The sequence below is a fragment of the Theobroma umbraticum genome, unplaced genomic scaffold (genome assembly GCF_002168275.2).
Source record: "Theobroma umbraticum cultivar Fairchild unplaced genomic scaffold, ASM216827v3 scaffold_86.0, whole genome shotgun sequence".
Taxonomy (NCBI): Eukaryota; Viridiplantae; Streptophyta; class Magnoliopsida; order Malvales; family Malvaceae; genus Theobroma; species Theobroma umbraticum.
In genome coordinates, this window is record NW_018397263.1 from 6,530,767 (window position 1) to 6,544,797 (window position 14,031).

Sequence of the window (14,031 nt, forward strand, 5' to 3'; positions counted from 1 at the left end):
GTATCTTAAGTTTAGGGAGTATTTGCACAACTGACACATGAGAAGTATTGCATAGACACTTGAGTGAAATACCAAATGCACTTCTCGTGGCGAGTCATGTTTAGTGAACTTGCTTTTCTAAGTAAACACCTAGATTCTAATTCCAAGTATCTCTATACTTCAACCTATCAAATTAGTTGCTTACTTTTTAAGTAAAGAACTTAGAATGTACTAGTCTCTAGGTATCACTGACGTCCAGTCCCAATGATACATCGACTAGGAACATTTTGAGACTATGCATTAATGCATAGGGATTTCATAACTACAACCCATTACAGTTCCTTTACAAGGCATATTAATTTCATGGACTTCATCCAATTAGACTAATAACCCATTATAATTAATGTCTTATTGATGAAGAAAAACTTCTAATCACTCAACATGAATGATATTGTTGCATGATTGAAATCAAGCGTTAACCAATCCCAATTGACTACAAGGCTCATCTTAATAGGTGGCTCATGTTGAAAACCCACAACGGGAGACTTGAGATTAAAAAAAGAAATCTAGGATGAAAGTTTGACAGAGCCAATTGAAATGGGAAACAAAAAAGAGGTGGAAAGAGTGCCCTAAAAATGGAGTCCATTGGTCTAGCAAAACAATGAGAGGTCCTGGAATTAATAACCTTTGGATTTGCTCAAGGCATCAATAAAGGATAACCTTTTAAAGTTATAAGAGCTGATTGACTACTTTAAATGGTTTAAGTGTTCATTAGTTGGAAGATTTATTGATTAGTCTGTAAACCACCCTTTTCTTGAATTTTTTGCATTTTTTAATAAGAAATTCTCCTTTCTTTCTTTATTTCAATTTTTACTTTTTCACTTTATACAATTCTGCATTATGATTGTCATAAAAATGAATGATGACTGGTAAGAGATGAACTAATTAAACAAGAAATTATGTTCATTGTTCAACAAAAGACATAAAGGTGAAATAAAAAGAAATTCCCAACATGAGAAAATAATCAAATGCTAAAAACGAAAGACTCCTAGATTCAACAAAAGGAGATTAAAAAGGGTAATGAGGTGGAAGAGGAGTTATTGAGGAACTAAACTAGCAAGAAACAAAGAAAAGGTCAAGAAACCTTAATAAACCATGAACATGAAAACATTTCATCATCTTTGCATTACTACACATTGTGTAAAAAAGAATCATATAGATACTTAGAAAGGCAAGAACGACATCATGTATCTTATAAACTCTAGGTGGACATTCCTTATATAATTAAGAATTCAATTTTTTTTAAAATCGTATTTTTTTGAGATAGATCGAGTCTAGATTATGTCAAGGAGTTACAATAATCAAATCGAACTCATTGTAAGATAAGTCGGGCCTAGATTTAGTCTAGGAATTCTGAAATTTTAAAATCGAACCTGTTGTGAGATAGGTTGAGCCTAAATTAAGTCTAGGAGTTTTAAAATTTTATAATCGAACTTGTCATGAGATAGGTAGAGCCTAGATTAAGTCTTGGAATTTTAAAATATTAAATTGAACCTATTTTGAGATAAGTTGAGCCTAGATGAATTTTAAGAGTTTTAAAATATTAAATTGAACCTATTTTGAGATAATAAGTCGAGTCTAGAATTAAGTTTAGGAATTTCAAAATATTAAATTGAACCTATGATGAGATAAGTCAAGTTTAGATTAAGTCTAGGAGTTTTAAAATATTAAATCAAACCAATTATGATATAGGTCGAGCCTAGATTAAGCTAGAAGTTATTAAATCGAATCTGTTGTGAGATAGGCTAAGCCTAGATTAAGTCTAGGAGTTTCAAAATATTAAATCGAACCTATTGCAAGATAAATAGAGCCTTGATTAAGTCAAAAATTGTTAGAACAAACTCATTTTGAGATAAGTCTTGATCAAAGGTAGATTTTAATCTCTTTCAATTGTTTATCTAAACAAAATGATTGTCTATGTCTTTGCACAATTCTTGATATTTAGAAAGTGTGCAAAGAGGGGCAACTGTAGACACCGTATTTTATCCAAGTCAATTTAAGGTCAAATTATGTTTTTTTCATTTTATTTTCTTACTTTTAATTGGGTTCTTTGAACTTTAGTAGCCCATAAACAATCTAAGAAGAGTTTAATTTAGGTCTTTTGGGCTTTCAAAACCCAAGGACCATTTAGTTTAAACCGACAAAAAATTTAGAATAAAAATAAATAAAATTCATAAAATAAAAATAAATAAATAAATAAAACAAATGAAATAGAATCTAAAAAGAAAAGAAAGCTAACCGCTGACGATGACTGTTAACTGGCTTTCCTTCACCAACTCCCCTTCTTATCGTCAACCACCATTACAACCATTACCTTATGTCCTTTCTAATTTGACCTTAGTTAGCACACATTAGGACTTTCTACGCTATTGTCCAAAAATATGGACAACTGGGTTTACAAGAACCCTTGAACACCACAAAGGCAAAGGGGAAAGATCTAAAAAAGCCAGCAACAAAATCCAGCAAAAAAATACTCTTCAAAAAAAACCAAACAGAGAAGGAAGAAAAACCTAGAAAACTAAAGACTCGAAACTTGGAACAAAAAAACCTAAGATCATCTACTAGCTTGTATCAACCAAAATAACCAAGCAAGACTATAATGACTGCTCCTTGATCACTACCGGCGTCCGAGTCTTTTGAGAGAACCCGCCAAGTCTCGAGTTACCCTTAATTGAAACTTTTGTTAATACGTTATATTCATTCCACCAATTTATGTAATTGCTTTGAGCCGTAAAACTCTTTGTACTATGATTTGGGAAAAAGTCGTAATAAATCGACTTAACCTTTATTCCAAATAATTGTAAAAATACATCAAGGTTTATAATTTTCAAATTATAAACTTTCACATTTAGACCAATGACTATTTACAAACAAATACACTATAATCGACTTGACCTCCAGCAGTAGAGAACTTAAAATAAAGTGCTATGAGATGCCTTTACCTATCCACAGTGGACAGTATGTGTCGATGAATGCATGCTAGGCTGATCACTTATCTATAAAAAAAGAGATAAAGGGGGTAAGTCTTATAGACTCAGTGATCATCGGCTCCGTGAGTAGGGTGTAGATGGAAAGCAAGCTTAGAGCGGATAATTTGAAAGATCAAACCAGAGTATAAAATGATTGCCTTATAAAACCAAATAACAAATAAGGTATTTGTGCTTTGTAAAAATAAGCTATGAAAATTAGAGTGCAACACTTTACTTGGAAAACAATGCCGAAATCAAAGCATAGTAAAATAGATTTCAATCGTTGAAATCATTTGTTTCCTTCGTAAATACAAATGGCTGTATAAAAACACGTACTTTCCCAAACTATGTGGCATGTAAAAATAACAGAGTACATCCACATACATCAATTCATGATCAATATATAAAGCAGTGAAAGCTTTCAATTAAAAAGGGGACTTCGGAAAAACACTATCTTTCCACCATGCAAAAGAGTACAAGTCTAAAAACTCTCGAGACTCTCTAGTAGGTAATCATAGATAATCAACTCGTGGTCTTCCACGCAATAACATCCGAGAGGTCACCCTCCACCGGATTCCCACAGCAATGGTAGTCTTGACGATGTTGGTGGACATAAGAGAAATCATGTGGTCACAACCACGAATACCAACTCGTGGCCTTGTCACGTATAACAACCCGCGGCCTTACCACATATAATCATAGACTATGGCTTAGCCATGTATAACATCTCGTTGGTGATCCAAAAGGTTCTCTAGTTAGAGCTCACTTGTGCACAAGGGTCACATTATCTCGATGTGACATTCGGCCTACTCTTTATGTTCTTGATTTGTCAAAATCATTTTCAAAACCAAATCAAAGTTTTCAAGAGTTATTCTTTAAGTCATTTGGAAACAAGGTTTGGCAACCTTTCAAAACTATTTTTCAATAAAAATGCATGGTGTAAACATTTACATAAAGTTCAGACTAAAATCGGCTCACAAGAATTCGAATTCAAGCCATGTATCTAGTGCAATCAACTATGCACACTACACAAAGATTCAAGGCACAGTTTTGATGCAAACATTGCAAAAGGGCTTGTTTCCCAATTTTTAAAACACTTTACATATATGTATATATATATATGGTATACACAAACAACTTTCAAATCAATTTGCATCCACAATTGCCTATTATTTTTACCAGTTCATGCTTTCTAAAAAAGCAGTGTATAAATCATTCCAAACCATGTATTCTAATCACCTATCATTTTTTAGCAACTCGTGCTTTCCACAAAGGCATTGAATAATGCTATAGATATACTTTGATATAGCATAGAATCTTTTAAAATTGACACTCCCTACTAACCTTTCTTGGTGGGATATTACTATGCCAAATTAAACTCCTTATGTCTTCAATTCATCAAGATGACTTGCCGGTCACCCATTTTCTCCTTGAATTATGTTCTCGGCAATTATCTTTCACTTAGTCAATCTCTTGGCAGCAATTAGTTCCAAAATACTTTTAGTAACATTACAATTCATTTATCTTACATTTGCTACCCATGTTTACTTAAGGCTTTTATATCCTATTTTATTCTCTTTCTCATTCAAACATTAATCATCATCTTAATAACTCAAATCATGCTAAAATCACCATTCTTTCTCAATTAGCCTTGGCACATTCATATGCATATTGACATATTTTTACTAAAGGAATTCATAACCTTTACATGCATAATTCTGTATATTACATGTACTGGTAACTTATTATAACATTAAGTGCCCATTTCAACCTTTTCAAGCAACAGTCATTATATTCCATCTTATATTTTGATAGCTTTAACCACATATATGGTAGCAACAATCAATCCAATTTCACTCAATTATTTCGAAGCTTACATGCATAATTTGTCTATCTAACTTTCAATGTTTTGTTTCTCAATCTTCCATCTTCATTATTCATCCTTATTTCTTTCCAACAACATAGCAAGTAACCTTAACAATTCTAACTAGCACAAGCATTTCTACTAGCCGATTTTAAGGTATCATAATACATTCACATTGCATGCTTACCTTTTAAAGTAGCTTGGACTTTACATGCAATTCAATATCTCCTCATAACATTGTTCACCATTGCTGCCACAAAGACAAATATCAACAAATGTTCTATCTTTCTTTCCATTCATGAAACTCAAGGTCAAGAACACTTACCCATTGTTTTTTTTTTGTCTCAAATCACCTTATACCCATGAACAATCAACATGCATGCATTTGGTCCTTTGATTCTTTGAAGATCTTGCTGCCACAAAATGTTTGTTATGGTTACAACCGGTTTTCAAAACATGCATGGACGCAAAGTCACAACTCTTACCTTCATCTCTCTTGAATAGTCCAACCGAAAACACTAATCTCTTTCAAGCTTCAAATCTAAACTTTGAATGGTACGTGAGCATCACGACTCAAAAAAGAAGAAGTAAAAAACCCATAGTTTATCTCGAATCCTCACAAAGCCGAGCCGTCCTTCATTTTCTCTTTTTCTTTCTCTTTTTTTCATCTCAAGTGAAGCTCTCAAGAACAATTTCTTCTTTCTTTTCTTCTCTCAATGGTTGGCTTTCACACCCTTCTCAAGGCCAATTTTTTGTTCTCTTTTGCTCTTTGGAATTTGGCATTTATATGGCCACCCATTCAATCAATCAAATTGCATGCACATTTTCATCTTTTTATTCTATTTGGCCACCCATTTAGCCTATTACAATTCATGCATTCTTTTATCTTTTCATGCTATTTGGCCACCTTGCCAACCTATGAATCTTCATGCAACAATTCTATCCCTTTGGCCATTGGTTGGAAATTTTTTTACATTATCCATCCCTTTCACCTTCATCCATGGTCGGCCATTCAATTTACACTTCCATTCTCCCATTTTCCTATTCTTCCATTACTTTAACATGTTTCTACTTACACCACCTTACTTTTGTCCAATGGCTTTGCATGGATCTTTCCACATTATTTCTCATTTGGCCACCCATTTGGCCAATAAAATCACATGCATTACATTTTTTTCCTTTAGTCTAATTGTCATCAAGTGTCCATCATCCATAAATCTTTCATGCATTCTTTTAAATTAAAAATCCACATGCATGTGTTATCTTATTCATTTTGTCATATGATTTTTTGTTTGCCACATGGTAGGGGTCCCACATGTTCCCTATTACAAGTACATCCCTGCATGTAATAGTATTTGTTACATGCATATTCCATCTTCCCACATAATCTAATTTTTCGTAGATAGTTAATTTCCATTTAACTTAAAATGGTTAAATTACACATAAGTCCTCACTTTTTTTTATTTACCATTTGGCCCACCAAACTTTTCATCAATGATTGATAGACATACTTTTGAGGAAATTATGTAAAATCATTAAGCTGGTGCACTTTATCTCTAGTAGTAGTAGTAATTAATATTTATTTTAGTTTTCATTAACTGAATTTGATTTTCATAAGTTAGGTTCTTTTCTATGCTTTGCTCGAGGACTAGCAAAATATTAAATTTACAAGTGTGATTACTCTATGGTATAGAGTTATTTAGACTTAATTTTGATAATAATTTAGCTTAGTTCTTGTAGTAATGCATAAAAATTAGTAAGTTTTATTTAATTATTTTAAATTAGTTATTTTAGGTGAGTCAGTCTAATCTTAGTTAATTTTATGCTTAATTTGATGTTAATGTAGTTAAGATAGGTTGTTATTGATTTCTTTGTACTTTTGTAGGTATTTGATGAAAGAAGAATTTTAGTGAAAGAAGGAAAGCAATTTTAAGGTGTAAACTTGCACTCATATATTTTAGTATTTTGACCATAACTTTCTCTACAAAAATTCAAATAAAGCGATTTTTAAACCATTGAAAAGATACGAGAAAAAGGTACAACTTTCATGTTTACCATTTTACCTAGTTCAGCTTGTAAAATGGCCAAAAATCTTATCAAAATTAACATATTGTAGGAGTCCAAGGGCAATTACAATTTTTGCTAATTAATAGGGCATAGTTTCGGCCCACGTAGTTGGATGAGGAAATCCCAGCTGAAATTGACTTCTTTTTACCCCAACTTAGCCTAACTTCAAATCCTAAAAAAACAACCTTTCGAAAGATTTTTTTTTAAAAAAAGTACAAAACATCAGATTGACAGTTGAGAATCAAGTTGCAAAGTCATTGAAGCTGAGAAGATTTTGAAAGATTCAAGAAAAATTAGAATATCAAGATTATAATTCTTGAGTTTTATCTTTTTTATTATTCTTTAATTTTCTTAGTTTGTTTTTATTGTTTAAACTTTATTTGATGATGATGTATGACTTGATGCGGAACTAAGTTTTTAATCTAAGATTATGATTGAACTCAATATGTAGTCTATTTTAGTTATCTCTCTTTTTCTAATGTTTTACAGATTTAAGTCATTTATTTTATTCTGTTCTTAATGTTTCTAATTGCCTAATTACCAATTAGATTAAATTAGAAACCTAGGTTAAACCTTGATGAAGGAGATTTAGGTAGACCTTGAATAAAATAGCGTATGATCGAATGCACTTAGTTGATTAGCTGATTTGATTTGCATATAGGGTAGACATACACTTATAAGCCATATGTAGCCAAGAATAGATAGAAACTTAATGAATCTTTCTTCAATTTAATTTGCATAGACATATAATAAATTAATTAGGAGAGGTATTTTTATAAGAAACTTGACAGAGACTTATAAATAATTTAGGACTCTAGGTTAACAACTTAATCTATTAAATTAAGTTAAGAGAGAGAAAGCCAATAATCAGATGAAGTATTAAAGGATATCATAATCTTAGGTTTGATAGTTAAGTGAGCTTTATTTACTATTTAATTTTAGTTTCAGTTTATTAGTTTTTATTTTTTTTATTTTAATCGTTTGGGTAAAATTAAGGTATTATAATTTTAGTAGTTAACAATAGGAATTAAACAATTCTTTGTGAGAATGATACTCTACTTTATTACTATATTACTTGTTAACGGTACGTACACTTGCGTGAGAAATCAATAACAATAATATATGATATAAAGGTTTTTTTTACAAAACCATATACATCAATTATTTAATTAACTTGGAATAGTGAGAAGTCACTAATACCAACTAAATTGGGATCGCACTAGGATGATGGTAGTGTCTCGACTTTAATGATCTAATGTAACTCAAATAATTATCATAAATAATAAATGAATAACATTGTTAATAAAATAGCAAAATACATAATAATGGATATAAAAATAACAAATAGTATAAGAAAAAGAATGATAAAAGTTATTTGAGTTAAGTTGAGGAAGGAATTTTACCTGAGATACGAAAAGTCGAAATCTCGAGCTAAATTTCCTAGGTGAAAAAACTTGATTAAAACTCCGCTAGTATGATGAGATGGTTTTAATCTTAGGTCCTAATATTTTAATCTAAACAAATATCCTAGTGAAAAAATATCTTCGAATCCCACTAGTATGATGAGAGGGCTAAGACAATGTTCTTAATAAAAGGTTTTTACTCATATTAGGGTTTACATTCATGGAAATATTGTTTTTACCTATAAATAATTACCCCGATGATGGGATCCGCTTGATAAGCTTGTGAAGGTATGTTTTCCAGAGTAATTCCATAAGTAAGAGAATATCCTCAAGTTCCACCAGTATGATGGGTGGATTTGGAGTTAGTCTCAAATAAATGTGCTAGAGGGGGGGGGGGTGAGTAGCACCTTTCGACTCTCACTAATAGTGATTTCAAATTGGGGGCAAGTAGAAAGTCTATGATGAGAAGTTCAATGCAAGATGAAGGAATGACTTAATAAGGAATGAAAATGAAAGATTAAATAGAGCAGACAATGCATAAAGATTTATAGTGGTTCGATCAAAGACCTACATCCACTACCTTAATTGTTTAACCAAAGATTTTGCAAACCAAAACACTATAAATGGTGGAATTCCTAAGCTTCCACCAAGATTTTACAATAGCTTTTCACAAGCTCAGCCACAGCCTTTAACAATAGTTTTTCCCGAGATCAACCAAAACCCAAAACTAACTTTTCCTAGGCTGAGTTAGAACCTATACACTAAATCAAACTAACCCAAGCTTACAGGACATCAGTAATAGGTGACAGAATATCATCCACATTGTAACAAACTGTCACTAGCATATTATCGACAATCCACATCCATTCCAAAAATCCATTAAACACAATAGCATAACAGAAATAAGTTCTTAGCATTCACATTTCATCAACAATCCATCAACAATTAAAGCAACATATTGTCATAAACATAAATAGCCCAGTATAAATAGAATTAAGTTCTTAAATTACCCTTAAATTACTTCTACCTTCTCTCTTAAAATTATTTCTACCCTAACCTATAATATCTCTCCCTTTTTGTCATCAGCAAAACAAGGACAGATCTAAGAAGAGTCTGAGAGGGTTGGTTCATCTGTTCCAAAATAGACATTGAGGGGTTCAGGAGATGACATAGGTGAAGATTTTTGTGATGGGAAATTAGAAGAAGATGTGTCTAAAACTTAGAGTGGATCCTGAACAGAACACTTGACTCAAGGTTTGGCTTTTTCAGCTAATCTGGAGGACTTTCTCTTCTTGATGAACTTTGTCTTGGTGTCCATGGTTTTTCTGCTTTTACTAGTTGGTTGGGGTTTAGCTTTGGTGGATGCAGCTGTTTGTCCTTGTTCTTTATCAGCAAGTTCTATTTTTTCGATGGTGTGAACTGATTCAGGGGGAATCCCTTGCTGATGCCAACTTTTGAGCTTTGTTCTTTATTGCTTCTCTTTCTACTTGTTCTTTTTTGACCATTTGGTGGAAGACATCCATGATTAAAATTTCTTCAGAGTTAGTAAAAGAAGGTTTCTCTGCCTATGGTTCATCATGTGGTGGAGAGTTGACATTAAAGGATCCAACTACTTCGGTCCCTTTATTGGATGCTTCTTCATTTTCAAGTTCAAGAGTGGGTGATTTTCTCACAAGACTAGATTTTTGTGCATCACCTTTAGTTTGAAAATCAAAATTTTCACTAGCTTGGCTTACTGAAACTAGACTTGGTGCTGTAGTAGTATGTTCAAGTGCAAGACCAAAAGGTGATTTCTTTGTCTTTCATTAAATTTTCTAGCTCTTGTAGATTTTCTTCAATTTTCTTAATTCTTACAGACTGGTTAAAGAGTTTCGCATCAATTCTCATTAGTATGTTTAGAATCATTTCATTTGAAATCTGTGATAGAGTTGTTGTCTGAACAAGGGTGGCTTGCTCATCTCTTTGAGTTTCCTTGAAAGTCTTGAAAAACTTTTCTCCATATAGTTTGTATCCCATTTTTGGCAGGCTTTCCAGATAAATACCCTGATCTCTACTCTTCACCTGATCCATCTCATATCTGTTGACCCAAATCTCCTTCTTCTTCACAAGAGATGTGATCAAATTTTCATAGGCTAAATTTACTTTGTCAACCCAACAAATTCTTTTCATTCTCTCTACCATGAATCTTCCTAAATTGAGAGGAGTTCCATTAAAAGCATGCTCCATAAGCCACATATCTTGAAGGCTTACGTAGCTAAAGCTACTGCTTCTTCCATGAATCGATGCAGCTATAAAATAGTCCAATTTGTGGACTTTTAATAAAGCTTGCATAGCTTTAGAAGAGTATCTCTCTTTTTTCCCTATGATTATCGCCCACAGAGATGAGGGATCATAATCTTCAAGAATTTCAAACTCTCCCTCATTGCACTCTATATGGAGTAGATTTCCCAAATCAATGGCTGTGACTACAAATTCTTTTCCATTTCAAAAAATATTTAGACCATTTTCCACAAAATCTTCAAGATTATCAAGTTCATTATCATCTAGTGCAATACTAGCATAGAATTCCTTTATAAGGTTAGCATTATAGATTCTGTTCTTGAACACACTCAATTGCTTCAATTTTAATTCTTCAAAATAATTTGACAAACCTTCCTTAATTTTAGGAACATCATTAAAACTGTCCCAATCTATGTATTTCCCACAAGAAATAGGAGCATTTTCAATTTTCCTATATCTATCCTTATGAATCTTATTTCTGAATTTCAAGGATGGAAGATTACCTTCTATGGAGAATTTTCCTTTTTAATTTTTCTTTCTCTTACTTCTATTCCTTTCTTTCTGTTTTTTCCCAATCTTCTCAGTCATCGAAGATGACTCATGTTTCTTGTTTTTCTTTTGAATTTCAGAGGTGGACTTCTTTCCATAAGCCATTTACCCTTCTTTTTTTTCAAGATATCTTTACGTAGAGAGGATTTAGCCATTGGTTTTGTGTGGTTCAGTTTTAGGGTTTGAGAGTTTAAGAAGGGGAGATTTTAGTTTTATGTGATCGGTTTTAGATGAGAGAGAATGAGGGGAGAATGAGTTGAGAGAGGTTAATTTTCTTTAAAACTGTCAAACGCTTTTTTTAAAAAAAATATGGTCAATTTCTCTCTCTTTCAAAATTCAAAAATTTGCCTCCCAATTTTTTGTTTAAACGATTTTTCTTTTTCTTCTTCACTTGACAAACTGCCTCCATTTTCTTTAAATTTTATTATTTTTGTTTTAGCTTCTTAATTGACTAAGTTTTACCCTTGTCTACCTAGGTCTTTTATTAAAAGAAACATAATGCCTTTAGTTGGTTAAGTGATGCTCTTAATCAACTAAGTGTACACTGTCTTATGAGAGAAATGCTCAAAAATTTACTTATAGCTCTTGAATACTTGCCATTCCTAGATTTCTCCTAATCTCATAGAATCTTTCCTCATTTAAGGGCTTGGTAAACATATCAGCCAATTGATACTAGGTGTTGACAAACTCAATCTTAATATCTTTCTGAAGCACATGGTCTCTAACAAAATGATGTCTAATTTTAATGTGCTTTGTTCATTAATGCTGAATTGGATTCTTTGAGATATTGATTGCATTGTGTTATCACAAAATATTGGTACATTATGCATGGTCACTCCAAAATCTTTTAATTGTTGTTTAATCCATAAAATTTGAGCACAGCAACTACCTAAGGAAATATATTCAGCTTCAACTATGGAGAGTGCAATAGAGTTTTGTTTCTTATTAGACTAGGACACAAGCATATCTCCTAGAAATTGACATGTACCACTAGTGCTCTTTCTATCTATTTTGCTTCCAGCAAAATCTGCATTTGAATATCCAATGAGATTGAAGGATGTTCCTCTAGGACACCATAATCTTAATTTTACGTGTCTAAAAGGTACCTAAAGATTCTTTTTATAGCAATTAAGTGTGACTTTTTAGGTTGAGATTGAAATCGTGCACACAAGCATACATTAAATTGAATATCAGGTCTACTAACAGTTAAATAAAGTAAAGATCCAATCATACCTCCATAGAGCTTTTGATCAACACTTTTTCCTCTCTCATCAGTATTAAGTTTGATAGAGGGACTCATTGGTGTGCTGATTGATTTTAGCTTCAGTATATCAAACTTTTTTAGCATGTCTTGAATATATCTTTCTTGATTGATAAAGATGCCACCTTTGCATTGTTTGATTTGAAGGTTAAGAAAGAATTTTAGCTCACCCATCATGCTTATCTCAAATTCACCCTACATTTCTTTAGCAAAGTTCTTACACAAAGCCTCATTAGTAGCACCAAAAAAATATCATCCACATAAATTTGAACTATAATTAAATCATTCAAGCATTTCTTAATAAACAATGTTATATCAATACTTCCTCTAATATACCCTTTTGCGACTAAAAACTTTGAGAGTCTATCATACTAAGCTCTTGGAGCTTGTTTTAGTCCATATAAAGCCTTATGTAATTTGAAAACATAATCAGGTTTTTCAATGTCCTCAAATATAGGGGGTTGTTTGACATAGACTTCTTCTTGAATAAGTCCATTTAAAAAATACACTTTTCACATTCATTTGAAATAATTTGAAGTTCATGAAACATGCACATACAAGCAATAATCTTATGGCTTTTATCCTGACAACAGGAACAAATGTTTCATCATAGTCAATGCCTTTTTCTTGTTTATATCTTTGAGCCACTAGCCTAGCTTTCTTTCTAATAACATTACCTTGCTCATCCACTTTATTTCTGAACACCCATTTTGTGCCAACAATTGGGTGATATAATGGCCTAGAAACTAGTATCCATATTCGGTTTCCTTCAAATTGTTCAAGTTCTTCTTGCATGGCCAATATCCAACTTTCTTCTCTTTTTGCCTCTTCAAAACTTTTAGGCTCAATTTGTGAGATGAAAGTTGAAAATTCACATGTTTCTCTAATTCCTCTTCTGGTTTTGACTCCTTATGAAATATCACCAATGACCTGCTCTTGTGGATGATCTTTAATATACTTCCAGCTCTTTGGAAGATCAATGTGTTGACTTTTAGTTTTTTACAGAGCTTTTAAAGGTGGAGGTTTTGCTTCTCTTCCAAGGGAGTTTTCTTTACTGTTTTTCTTGTTTTCTAGGCTCATTTCTTCTATTTGTCTTTCAAAGTCCTCTGTATCATTATCAACAAAAATTTCCTTTTTCGAAGCCTTAGATTCATCAAAATCTACATGGATGGACTCTTCAATTGTTAAAGTTCTTTTGTTAAAACTCTATAAGCTTTTGAGTTCAATGCATATCCTAGAAATATTACCTCATCACTCTTAGCATCAAACTTCCTAAGAGAATGTTTTCCATTGTTCAATACAAAACATTTGTAGCCAAACTCCTAAAGTGAGAAATATTTGGTTTTCTACCTTTATACAATTCATATGGGGTATTTGATATCATGGCCCTTATTGATACTCCATTAAGAATGTAGGCTGTTGTGTTAAAAGCTTTTGCCCAAAAGTACTTTGGTAGATTGTTTTCACAAAGCATAGTTCAAGCCATTTCTTTTAAGGTTCGATTTTTTCTTTCTTCAACCCCATTTTGTTGAGGTGTTTTAGGTGAAGAGAAATTATGATCTAACCCCTTTTCATTAAAAAAATTTTCAAAATCATCTC